Here is a 13,197-nt window from a genome sequence, read left to right as displayed (position 1 = left end):
CGCCAGTTCGATTCTCAGTCAGGGCACATGTCCAGGTTGCAGGCTTGGTCCCCAGTAGCCAATAGATATTTCTCTCTCTCATCAGTGTTTCTAACTCTCTCTCCTGCTCCCTTCCTCTCTCGATTTAAAAAACACACGACATATTTAAGAGTTGGCAACAGTTGGTGCCAGAACACTCCTCTCTCCACAAATCCTCAGGGCTTCCTAACAGTCAAGACTGGCCCTGCCACCGGGGGCCTCTCGGCTTCCCCCTCCTTCTTCCCCTCTGGCCTACACGATCAGAGGTCTAGGAGAGGGTGAGCAGACAGGAGAGGGAGTCATCACAGGGGTCAGCTTGTGGGCGGTGAAGAGCTCCATGGGAAGAGCATAAGGGCTAGAAAACAGATGATACCCTCCCATTAGGATGATCTTAACAAAGAGGCCCACACAGGGTCATGTGGTCATTCAGGGGTAGGAGCAGTAGAATTATCACCACTTCTAGGCCCAAAGGGATGAAGGGAGGGGGCTGAAACCAGAACCCAGAAAGAGAGAGCCATCTCTAGACCGGTTAGAAATTTTTTTCAGTGGTTGGGCAAGATATTGGTGCGCCCTACGTATAGCAGTGGCAGGAGGGTTGGAGAGAAAGGTGAAAATATGAGAGCTGTTTCGAAGGCAGACTTCTGAGGCCTGCACATGGAAAGCATTGTGAAGGAAGAGAGGGAGGAGAGGGCAACTTATAGGTTCAGGCTTGGGCAACTGGGTGAATGGTGGTGTCATTAATTTTGATTGGAAACACAAGAGGATTGGAGGATCCACATTCAGTTTGGGACCCGCCGGGTTGAGAGGACTGTAAAACATCTAGGTCAGTGGTTCTCAACCTTCTGGCCCTTTAAATACAGTTCCTCATGTTGTGACCCAACCATAAAATTATTTTTGTTGCTACTTCATAACTGTAATGTTGCTACTGTTATGAATCGTAATGTAAATATCTGATATGCAGGATGGTCTTAGGCGACCCCTGTGAAAGGGTCATTCGACCGCCAAAGGGGTCGCGACCCACAGGTTGAGAACCGATGATCTAGGTGGAAATATCCCGTATTCCTTCCGTCAGAAAATGACATCTGCGGCTCAGAAGAGAGACCTTAGCTAGAAATACAGAATGACATTGTACGCAAACAATTACGGACGATTATTACTGCATATGCTAAAGTCTGCCATGTAACATGCACACAATGCATGAGATCTGACACTGGATTTAAAGAAATGAGTCCTCGGTATTTTGAAAAATTGTCTGTTACCAAGCTAGCTTATGGCCACTTCTGAAAACAGAATATCAGTTTGCTGGCCCATGCTAATTACTGTCCACAGAATAGCCATTTAACAGAAGAGAAAATTGAGGTCCAAAGAGATAAAGTGTAGCAGTTGGGATTATTATTCTTCCAAGTGACCGAAATCTCAGTTTACATGATCTTAAATAAGCAAAGGGATTTATTGGCTCAGATCTAAGAGTGATTTTGGCCTCAGGCACAGTTGGATCCAGAGGCTCAGAAAATGTCATTGAGACACAGTGTCTCTACTCATCTCTTCATTCTGCTTTTCTTCAAACATTTGCTGGCTTCACTCTCTGACTGGCCCAGGTTCACGAGAGCAAGATGGCTGCAGTCACTGTGAGCCTCACAGGCTCACGCCTTCAAATCTAGTGAAAAGATAAAGAACGTTTCTCTCCCAGAAGCCCTTGTACAGATCTCAAGTCTTCTCATTGGCCCTAAACCAGTGGTTCTCAACCTTCCTAATGCCGCGACCCTTTAATACAGTTCCTCATGTTGTGGTGACCCCCAACCATAAAATTATCTTCGTTGCTACTTCATAACTGTAATTTTGCTACTGTTATGAATCATAAATATCTGATATGCAGGATGTATTTTCATTGTTACAAATTGAACATAATTAAAGCATAGTGATTAATCACAAAAACAATATGTAATTATATATGTGTTTTCTGATGGCCTTAGGCGACCCCTGTGAAAGGGTCGTTCGGCCCCCAAAGGGGTCGCGACCCACAGGTTGAGAACCACTGCCCTAAACGGTCCTGTCTTAGCCCTGACCCATCTCTGTGGCCAGAAAAGCGAGATGTGCCCATTGGATTGGGGCAGTGAGAGCCTACTCATAGAATGGGGGAAGGGTGGAGTCCACTTAAAATTAGGATTTCATGCCAGGCCGGTGTGGCTCAGCAGTTTAGCATCAACCCAGGAACCAAGAAGTCACGGGTTTGATTCTCCAGTCAGGGCACATGCCTGGTTTTGGAAGCTCAATGTTTCCATCCCTTTATCCCTCACCCTTCCTCTCTCTCTAAAAATCAATAAAAACGTATTTTAAAAAAATAGTGTTGAATGCAAACTGTAATAGAAAAATAAAAATTAAAAAGAAAATTAGGATTTCATAAAGAGGAGGAGTGTTCCCATGTGCACACGTGAAAAACGGGGTGCTGCCACCCGAGAAGAGATGCTGGGGAGGGAAAAACACACAATGACCACAGGAAGAAGGCACCTGATTGAGGTCACTCAGCTCATCAGCATCAGCGCTAGATCTCAGGTGATCAGCCCCTGGTGATTTCCTCCTAACCTTATTGCCACCTGAGGCTTTGCTTCCAGCAATGTTCCTGGGGACATCAGGTGGTCAGAGGCCAGAAGTGGGTTAGGAAGAAACATAGGAGTGATAAAAACTTAGAGAGGTCACAAGTCCTTAGGATCTTCCAGTGGCCCAGGTCACAAACTAGGCCAAAGGTGGACTAGAGGGTAACAGGGCCAAAGGCACGGCGCCAGGTGGGGAGGCGGGGAAACAAGCTGCCGGGACCGCTGGCCCAGCCCACATTCCCGTGTCCTGGAACGAGTCAGACCACAGAAGCCAGGGAACTTTCAAGACCTGTGAAGAGCCGGTCAGGAGCAGCCCACCGTGGTTTCTAAAAGCGTCTCCAGTTCATCTGCACGGTCAAGTTATTGCATGTGACTCTGTCACTCTTTCCTCTCTGCCTTCTCTGTCACACAGTTTTGCTGGTTCTGGTTATTTTTAGCTCAGTCCGGGCCCTTGGGGAAGCATCACATCCAACTCTCTTGTTTTGCAAAAGACAGAAATGAGATTCTGAGTTGACTAAGGTCACATGCTTACTATCAGAGCTGATCTCCGATGGGGGTCTCCAGGTGTCCAGCTCAGGATTCCACGCACCTGGCTGTCTCCAGCCACCTCTTTGTGGTCTCAGCAAGGCACCCATCTGGGCTCTGCCTTGTTAAAGCGATGATGTTCTGCTGGGACTCATGGGTCCAGGTAGTTCTTACCTGAGAAACAGGGTGAGTTCCCAAAGAAGATTGAGAACAGTTCCCGGGTTTTGTGTTTTATAGGTTCTCAGTCTCTCTCACGAAGCTCACTAGACCTGGGGGACTATATACCAAGAGTGAAAATTCATTGCAAGCCATTGCTGAGTCCTGTCTCTCCCCCTAAGGGCTGGACACTGGGACACTGAACTTGGCGCGTCTTTACAGGAAGGATCTCCGAAGCATGCTTGTTGGGGAATTGGCCTGCAATCAGCCCAGGGCCCACTTAATTTCTTTGCTCTTGAATAGTGGCTTCCCTTTCCCTTTTTGCACTCTGTGCACTTGCACAGAGACTCAGGGTCTCTGCTCCGCTGTGCCATCTTGAAAGTCTTCTTAATGGTTTTATCTTGGAACTTGTGTTTTGTCAGTGAAGTCCAGTGGGACAATGGAACATGCCTGGGAACAGAGGAGATGCTTATCATAACGGACACAGCCTCCCATGGAGCATTCACGATGCCCCTGAGCACAGAATTCAGCTGCACCCGCGATGCATGAAGTTCAGCGAGACTCGGAGTGAGTACAAGGCGAGTGCGTTACATTTGCCACCGAGAGGCCACGCTTCTGTTCAAATCAGAACCTGCTTGGAACACAGGAGGAGGCAATGGCATTCTAAGAAACGCAAATGACTAAGGATCCCCCATCACATCCTTATTCATGCTACTTCCATGAATTAGCCAACACTTAGGCTGAAATTGTAACATGGGAGGAAAGGGAAAGGTAGGGCAACCCGTAATTCCTTTGTCTCTCGGTTCTTCCTTGCTCATCAATGAGGCAAAGGCAGGACATGTAGGTAGGATATGCACAGATCAAGAAGTAAAATAAAAACAATTGCGATATTTATTTTTGCAGCATTTGTGCTGTTCTGGTAACAAGGATATCCATACGTGTGTGTGAGCTACAAAACACAGTTGTGCAATTTCAGTGATTCTGCAGTCGAGTTCAATGCTCATATTTGCCCTTAACACTAACATTGCACAATATAAAGACAAATGGTAAAATTCATGCTCATAATCTTAAATTATTCTTAGATCAGCACCAAATAACAAATATAAAACACCATAAGATGGGAAAGCGAATTCTTAACTTGAAAGAAAAAAGAGAAAGCTTTATATTTTAGTATATTTAATGACACGTTTTTTCCTGTGTTATGAAAAAAGGGGGCCCACATTTTCCTTTTGCCCTTGAACCCCATAAATTGTGAAGTCCTCCCTGCTTTTCTGGCCTCAGAAATTAGCTCCTCAGATTCTGTTGCTTCAAATCAATAGCTTGAACCACTTACTATTTTGATCCCTCGTCAGTACCTAGCCATTTTTCTTTGAAATATTAAGTTGTTACTTATGCTTAATGCTGTTGAATTTATAGTTTGCTGTATTCATTTGCTAGGGCCACCATAACATAATACCACAGACTGGGTGGCTAGAACAACAGAAATTTATGTTATCACAGTTTTGGAGGTTAGAAGTCCAAGAGCAAAGTGTTGGCAGTTTTGGTTTCCTCCAAGGCCTCTCTCCTTGGCTTGCAGACAGCCGCCTTCTGTAAGAAGAACTCACATGGTCACATGGTCTTTCCTCAGTGTGTGCATCCCTGGTCCAACTTGGTCTCTCTCTGTCCAACTTTCCTTTTCTTATAAGGACTTTCATCAGATTTGATTAGGGCCCATATGAAGGCCTCATTTTTGCTTAATCACTTCTTTAAAGGCCACTATCTCCAAATATAGTCACATTCCGAGGTACTAGGGTTAAAATGTCAACATACAAATTTTGAATTTTGAATTCACCCCCAAAACAAGGGTTTTCACATTGTTTAATGTTTATAACTGCCTTGAGGGAGCAACCAGTATACATATTTTGCAAATCCATTCATTCATTAATTTGACAAGTACTGGGTGCTTACTAAGTGCCAAGTATTGTAGGCTAGATGCTAAATATATGACAATCAAGGAGACAGGCAGGTCCCCACTCTCATGGAAATTAGGCTCTAGTGGGAGGGACAGGCAAAAAGCAATTAAACAAATAAAACAATCGCAGACTGTGATAAATGCAAGTAAGACCACAAGGTGCTGTGGTAGAAAATAAAGTGGGAGGGATTTTTGATAGGGTCAGGGAGGGCCGTTCTGAGGAGGTGAGAGTTATCCTGGTTAAACACTGAAAAGGGTTCCTTAATGCAAAAGAGCTCAGGAAAGGCAAGAGCGCAGCCGAAAAATAGCAAGTGCGGAGGCCCAGGGGTGGGAAAGAGCTTAATGTGTCCTAGGTATTGACACAAAGCCAGTGTGCTGGATCATAGGCTGGGATGTGACGTGTGGAATGAGATGACAGGAGCAGGGCTTGTCAGTCTTGGTTTAGGAATTTAGTATGGGTTCTGAGGGCAACGGGAAGTCACGGAAGGGTTGCTGGTGGGAGAGAGGGGGCCTGATCTGCCCTACAGTGTGAAGGGTGGATTGGTGGTGGGCAGGGTGGGAGGTGGAGAAACTGAGTCTCAGAAGCATTCAGTTTAGACTGCATTTCACACAACTGCTGAGTGATGGGGCTGGGCAGGTACCACAGGGGGCAGGGATGTTGCCTTATAGCCCCACAAACATGGAGGAGGGCGCCCCCTGCGATTTCAAATTCTCTTTAACCCTCTTTTGAAGGCAGGTCTTCTAGGGTGTGAGGAAGGAATCTCCCAGCCCTTGATTATGGAATGTACAGAAATTCCCCAACCACATTTCCAAAAGACACATATAGACATTTGAGGTGAAGAGAAGGAGCTGAGGCTGGGTTGGAAATGGAATAAACAGAAGCAGGTCATGGGCTGGATTTGGCCAAAGGCTATAGTTTGCTGACTCACCTACTAAAAATAAGAAAATTACTGTGCTTAGCCTTCCTTCCCTCTCATTTTCCCAGATTTTGCTAATATTATTTTCACCTTGTTAGGGCTTATGATGTGTATATTCTTCTGTGCTAACTTTATGTGATTAGCCTTAGCTGTGAAATTTGAAAACTTTGTGCTTATCTTAGTTCATTCGGGCTGCTATCACGAGACTTGTAACAACAAACATTTATTGCTCTCAGCTCTGGAGGTTGGGAAGTCCAAGATCATGGCTGTGTCAGTTCGGTGTATAGTGAGGGCCCACTTCCTGGACAGCCGCATGGTCACTGCAACCTCACGTGGAGGAAGGGGTGAGGGATTGCTCTGGGGTCTCTTCTATAAGAACGCTAATTCCATTCATAAGGGCCCCACCCTCCTGACCTAAGCACCTCCCAAAGGTCCCACCTCCTAGCACCATCACCTTGGGGGTTAGGATTTCAACATGTGAATTTTAGGCGCAAGAAAACATTCAGACGACAGCAATATTTCACACTAGTTTTATTTTTCTCATAGTGTTTTCATTCATGAGCTTTTCATTATTATTCAACTCTTGTTCAATGGGGATTATTTGTCAAATAGTTTCGTTTGTTTTTGCTTTAAAAGGAGTTCGTGAGTTTTCTATTTCTTGAACTCTTTCATCTCAGAAAAGCTCTTTCTTGTATTTGCAGACTTGATAACACCTGAGTTGGCTTAATAGTCTCGGGTCCCCTTGTTTCTCTCAGAGGGTTGTGGTCCCTGCTGCATGGTCTCTGGGCATTGGAGTTGCCATGGAGAAGCTTAAAACCCACCTGACTTCTTCCCTTCACCAGGCTGACTGGCCTTTGTCTCCCTGAATGTCTGAAGGATTTTTTTTTTATCCTTCACATTTATCATATTAACCAGGAAATATCTTTCGATTTTGATCATTCTGTATGAAATTTTCCTGACCTAACCCTTCTTACTTATGAATGCATTTTTTCCTTTCAGGACATTCTTCCTAGGTTATATCTTTGAATTCTTTGTTGTTTTCCTTTATACTCTAAGGATGCCCATTGTTCTCATGTTGAATAATGGTTTGTCTCAGTATCTTTCATCTTTACTTTAATCGCATTGGCTTTTCATTTCGCATTTTCTATGATTATCCCGGCTACCTCTCCATTCCATTTTCAGCCCCATTTGTCTCTCCTTTGCCACTTATGATTTATTAGATCTATACCAATGCTGTTTTGTTCCTCAATTTTTTCCTTAGCTCTGCTTTCATCTTAGTCAATTACTTTATAATTTTTCTTTGAGATCTTGTCTTATTGAATTCACATTCTTCATGAATCTTTTCTACTCAACATCCTTCCAACACTCAAAGAGAATCAGCATGTCTCCTTTGGATTTTATTTTCTTCCCATGGGCTTTTTGCTTGTTTATTTTGTCTCTTTCTTGCCTACTGCCTCCCTCATTTTTGTTGCGGTAGATTCGCAGCATTTCTTTTCATTTTGCTCAACTTTAAGGAGCAGCTGTGTCTATAGTTTCTCTGAAATGGGGTGGATGGACCTTCCTAAACACCCTTCCCGCTTTTATCTGGGACCATTTTGTCTTCCCTCCTCCAGGGTATGATTTGAGAGCTGAATGTAGCTATTTGTTCTTCAATTAGAGAGTAGCGTTTTGAATTCCCTAGTTTGTTGACTAACTCTGCTTTGGGGCGGTGGGGTGGCCTTGGGAGCTGCACTCAGTCACATCTGAATCTCTTTCATTCCAGGGCTGCCAAACCTAAGAGATTATGGATCAAATAGTATCCCTTTCCCCTCTGGTTGCTCCTGATGAATGATTGGCCTTAAAAAAAAAATAACCATTTCATCAGATGTGAGATGTTTCTGTGATCTTGTTTTATTCTGCTAGCTTTCTGTGAAAGCTGGGTATTAAAGTAAGAGTCAAGTAAAATGTTTTAAATTTTATTTTTAAATTACAGTTTACACTCAACATTATCTAAAGAACAAGGTAAACAAACAAATAAAACAGAAACACTCATAGATACAATCTGATGGTTGCCAGAAGGAAGGAGGGCTGGGGAACTGGGTGAAAAGGGTGAAGGGGTTAAGAAGTACAGATTGGCAGTTACAAAATAGTCACAGGGATGTAAAGTACAGCATAGGGAATATAGTCAATAATATTCTAATAGCTATGCATGGTGCCAGGTACATACAGGAAATATCGGGGGAGCACTTTATAAAGTATATAATTATCTTTAATTATCTAACTACTAAGCTGTGCACTTGAAATTAATACAAATAATATTAAAGAGTCAGGTACAGTTTTGTATGAATTGAATTTTGAAAAGAGATAGACTAGATCAATGTTAAAGTCTCTTTTAGCTTGACATTCTAAAACATGATACATATGTCAGCAGAGGTCACCCAACTATTACAAATGATCATGATGTTCAAAACCAATTTTAGAAGAGGCATTTCAATGTTCTGAGCGCTAGAGGGCAGGCCATGGCCACAACTTGAAATGGTTCCATAACAGTAAATAGTTAACCATTGTCCAATGAGTTATATGGAATTCGTTTAAACTTTTGCAAAAAGTGTGCAATGGGAAAGCTGGGAGGGGAATGGAGCCAGGATTATCTGGCAGGCAGGAGCTGCTACTTATCTGCAAGATGAAGCCCATGTTTCTTTCTCTTGCCACCTGCATCCATCCCCCACTGGGAGCTAAGGCCTGCCAATTCCCCTAGTCCTCTATGTTTGCAAACTACTAAACCACAACCCCGATCCTTAGTTCATTGTGCTGTTTTCCAGCTTCTGTACAGAGAGGTGGAACAGCTTGTCTGAGTTACAGCCACCAGCTTGTAAACAACAAAGACCTGAAATGGAGCCCCCACCTCCCTGGGCCCCTGGGCTTCCTGCAGCCTCACAGACAGGGCGAGCTCTTGCTGCTGGTACTGCGTTTTCAGGATCGCAGCCCCCAAAGATCCAAGGCCACAAGAAATCAATCACAGTCCTCCCTTCAGCCTGGCTGCTGGCAGCTCCCTGTGGCGTTCTGAATCATGACTGGGATGGAGACTTTTGTGGCCCAAGGATAAGCCTCTTTACAACAAAAATGATGGAAACCTGCCTCTGCTGGCAGCGGGGCTCCATTTGTCTCTTAGACTGGGTCTTGCCACCGAGAGCACCATTTTCCAACATGAACTTTCAGCCTGTTGCTCATCAAATTCCTCCTTCTATCGTGCATAATGCTTCACCGGAGAATTCGAGGCTTGTTTTTCCTTCTTGGGCTGCATTTTTAGCCTCTGTCTTTGGTGAGCTGTTTATTCACACACACGTAAGACAAATGCCCCCTTATAATACTCAGGGGAGCCCTGAATGTCCAACATCACTCCAACCCTGCCAAAGACTGCACATCCAACGATTGGACTCTCTCAGTAACACAAACTGGGAGTATCTTTCATAGGACTGTGTCCTTACAAAGGCGTTGTTTGTTTTGTTTTTCACATACATTTTTATTTGAAAATCGCTGATTTTTTTCCTTGGGCAATATGTTGGCTTAAATATTGTTATTAGGTTATCACAAGACAGATTCCTTTCAATAGGCAGAGGGCAGATCTGATCTTTCCCCTAAGATGAGGTATAAACATGAGCTGTAGAAGGTGTGATTCAGTTCATTGGGGGTTGAAGTGTTCAGTGTTCCCCCTCCACACACACATCTTTTAAGACTAGGTAAGCATATACGGAAACATGTACTTTCTCCCTTGGAATTGCCTTGTTTAGACCCGGCACGGTGGGAGAGGTATATTCTTATTGTGATCCATTCTGGTGAAGAATTGAATTAGAGTGTCTTCTTAGGTTAGTAGGGAGGCTTTGCTTCCTCCTTTCTCTGGGGTGGAAGGGAGGAAGAGCTTAGACTCAAGGGGCAAAGGAAAAAATTCAACAAAACCCCACTGGGGTTGGTGAGCCAGCCTTTGAACTACAGCTGTGTGTAGAGGAAGGGAAACTAATCCCAGATCTATGGATCCTAGGAGTTGTGCATCAAATAGCCAGTGTAAAATGTTTCTTTTCTTTGCACTATTCTTGCGACCTCAGTGGTGTTTGATCAGACATCACAGCTGGCAGGCCCTGGCCTGCAGAGCATTGGGACAGAGCCTGTGTCCTCCTAGCCCGGGCCATGCTAAGATAGAGGCCATGACCTTGGGGCTGTGTCCTTTGAGAAAATCTTATAATGAGAGCTTTAGAGACATTTGTGAGATGGCAAGAGATGCCAGCCAGGGGCTCAGAGCAGGGGTCCAGAGTGAGAGATGATGGGGAGTGATGATCAGAGTGGATTTGTTAGGACCATTGGACAGAAGCACTGCATTTTTCAAACCTTCAGATCTGCTAACTCAATCAGGAACCTTGAATTCAGACTCAAGAGTCACTTACAGCCTTGACCTTCAGGTTGGATCCTGCCAGCCAGCAATGACCCCAGGAGACATGGGTTCTTGACCATATAGGTCAGCCCAGAGGAAGCGTCAGTCAACTTCACATGGGTTCTTGACCATATAGGTCAGCCCAGAGGAAGAGTCAATCAACTTTAATAATAAACTGTGGTTTCCTTATGTGTAAGGAGAGCGGGCAATACTATTTCCCTTGGGTAAGCAGAAGAATGTATATATTTTTTTTATTCATCTTCAAAAACTAAAAAACAACAATACCACAGATGGGAAAAAACAAGGGGCAAATCAAAGTGGTTACTTACAAGGGGTGAGAGTGGGAATGGGGCAGATGGGGACAGAGATAGGAGGGATGCTTCTCAGTACGCAGCGCTTTGTAACATTGTGTTTGGGAACCAGGTGAGAGAGTTATGCACCCAAACAGCAGCCCTTGCAGTTCTGTTGTGAGGATGACATGAGGTCACGCCTGGCACCTTGTCTAGCATGCGATGGCCCATACACTAAGAGATGGCAAAGGTCATCAGTTGTATTCTCAGGTCTCTGGTCTAATATTTATCCCCCCCGAAGCCTATGGGGACTCTTGCTTCCCTGCTGTCTGCATTCTTTCCTTCCTACCTTCCTCCAGCCACGCTAAGTCCCAATTTGGGGCTTCATGACTTCATTCTGGCTCACTACTGCCTACCACTTCTCCCTTCCACTGGCTAAATGCTGCTTCTCTTGTACAACAAGCCAGTAACCTATTATGTCTCAGATCAAACAACTCTAAGAATAGCAGGTGTCAAGATCTGTGCCAAGGAAAGGAACTGGCTCTGAGTGCATGTGGTCACATGGGAAAGCAACAAAGTAAGGAAATTTAGGAGGCATTTGATTAATACTCTTAATTAAGAGATTCCCATCACTGGCTTCCAGAAACCTCCTGGGCTGACTTCACTGAGTTTCTGGGGGTGTCTCTCTGGGTCAGGATAAATTTGTGATGAGATTTGCTTTCCAGCAGCCAAGAGGAGGGTGTTCCTATTACAGTGAGGGGTTAGAACTGGGGCAGGGGTCGGGGGTGGACACAGTTTTGAGTTGGTCCTAAAAGGCAGGGAAAGCCAGAGTAATAATAGCTATCCCAAACTGAGGGCCTACTATGTGCCAGACTTTGCATCATATCTTTATATACATTACCTTTTACTCCTAATATCGCCACTACTACTCCACAGTACATTTACTGAGCATTTATTATGTGCCAAGTACTGTTCTCTGTGTTTTTCATGGATTACCTTATCCTAGCCCTTACAACTGTATGTGCTAAATACTTTTTATTTCTATCTCTTAAAGAAAATGGGATAAATAACTCCTTGAAAACCATGTCCCCAGGTCCTGGAGGCAGCAAGGGCAGAGCTCGGATTATAACCCAGGCTTTCTGAGGGTAGAGTTCCAGACACTACCTCGAAATCTCATTTAGCTCCCAGGAGTAGCTCTTGCTTTTGTGCAACTTAGAGTTGATTACAGAGTCATTGAGGCTGTGATCTGCCAAGGACACGCAGGACCTTCTGGGGTCCTCAAAGGGAACAGTTGAAACATTCGCCGCCATCTTGAACGCTGAGGGTGAGCTACTTGTGCCCAGCAGTCTCCTCCCCTCCTGCCCAAAAGTCCCCCAGGCCCTTTCCCTTGTTATATTTATCCTTTCCCAGCCATCTCTCACACAATCTGGAGAAAAACTCGTGTTTTTATGAGCTTATTACTGTGTTCCTGCCAGCTCCAGAGCCCAGCATGAGTTCCAATCTCTCCACCTGCCTGATTTCTCCTTCCTTTGGCTCCTTTTAGCATACTGGAATCCTGCTTCACACCTAACAGACCTGCTTGGGGCTTTGATGCCACCTTTCACATGATGTAGAATATTCCCTGTGCATAGACTCTTGCTATAGGGCCCAACTCTCTGCATCAGCAGCTTTGAGACCTGAGCCTGCTGGGGCTGGTTCAGCTAGCTCTAAGCCCACCTCTGGGGGACCAGCGCCTCACCTAGCCTGGGACATTCCTCTTTGTTGACCCTTCCAGCCCTACATTTCCCGTCTTCCTGATCCCAGTTCAAATGATTTGTGATATTTTCAACTGAAAGACTTTATTACCCTTTGATGAACTCCAGAAGTGTATTATCATTTCAAAACCGAGTCTGTATTGTAGAAAAGGAATATATGTGACAGATACACCAGGAATGGTCTGGGGCCAGAATTTTCTCTGAAGCTCAACAATGAAGAGATAGATATCTGGAGACACAGACTTCCTTCACTCCATTTTTCCTTTAAAAACATTCTTGACAAGTATGTGCTGGCACCCAGCACAATCTCAGTGCTTCTCTCTGTCACGTATGGTGTGGAAGGGTTCCGGACTTAACGGAGGGTCTGAGCAGAGGCACAATGATGTACATACAAATGCTGTGCTCTGGAACTGTGGTTATCCTAAAGGAGACTGATCAGATTATGGAGGAAGCACACTTCTGATTTTTCTTTCAATAATGCTCAGTAAAACACTTAAAATAAATTGCTGGGCAGACGCGACACCTACACATAAGTTTTAAGGAACTCGAGGATAAAATTTTGAAACATTGGCTGAAACATCTGATTG

The 13,197-nt window shown here is 44.5% G+C and overlaps 1 long non-coding RNA gene across 1 annotated transcript in view; it reads left to right on the top strand.

Annotated features, from left to right (window-relative positions):
- Positions 1-13,197, top strand: part of LOC106726811 — a 30,348-nt gene that overhangs the window by 14,241 nt on the left and 2,910 nt on the right. Inside the window, exon 2 of the long non-coding RNA XR_001362914.1 lies at positions 3,716-3,860. This is a non-coding gene — a long non-coding RNA (uncharacterized LOC106726811). The remainder of the gene's footprint in view (positions 1-3,715; positions 3,861-13,197) is intronic.

This window comes from Myotis brandtii, unplaced genomic scaffold (genome assembly GCF_000412655.1).
Source record: "Myotis brandtii unplaced genomic scaffold, ASM41265v1 scaffold32, whole genome shotgun sequence".
In the NCBI taxonomy this organism is placed as follows: Eukaryota; Metazoa; Chordata; class Mammalia; order Chiroptera; family Vespertilionidae; genus Myotis; species Myotis brandtii.
Note: the sequence above shows the minus strand (reverse complement) of the source record. Positions and strands in the feature narration are given on the sequence as shown.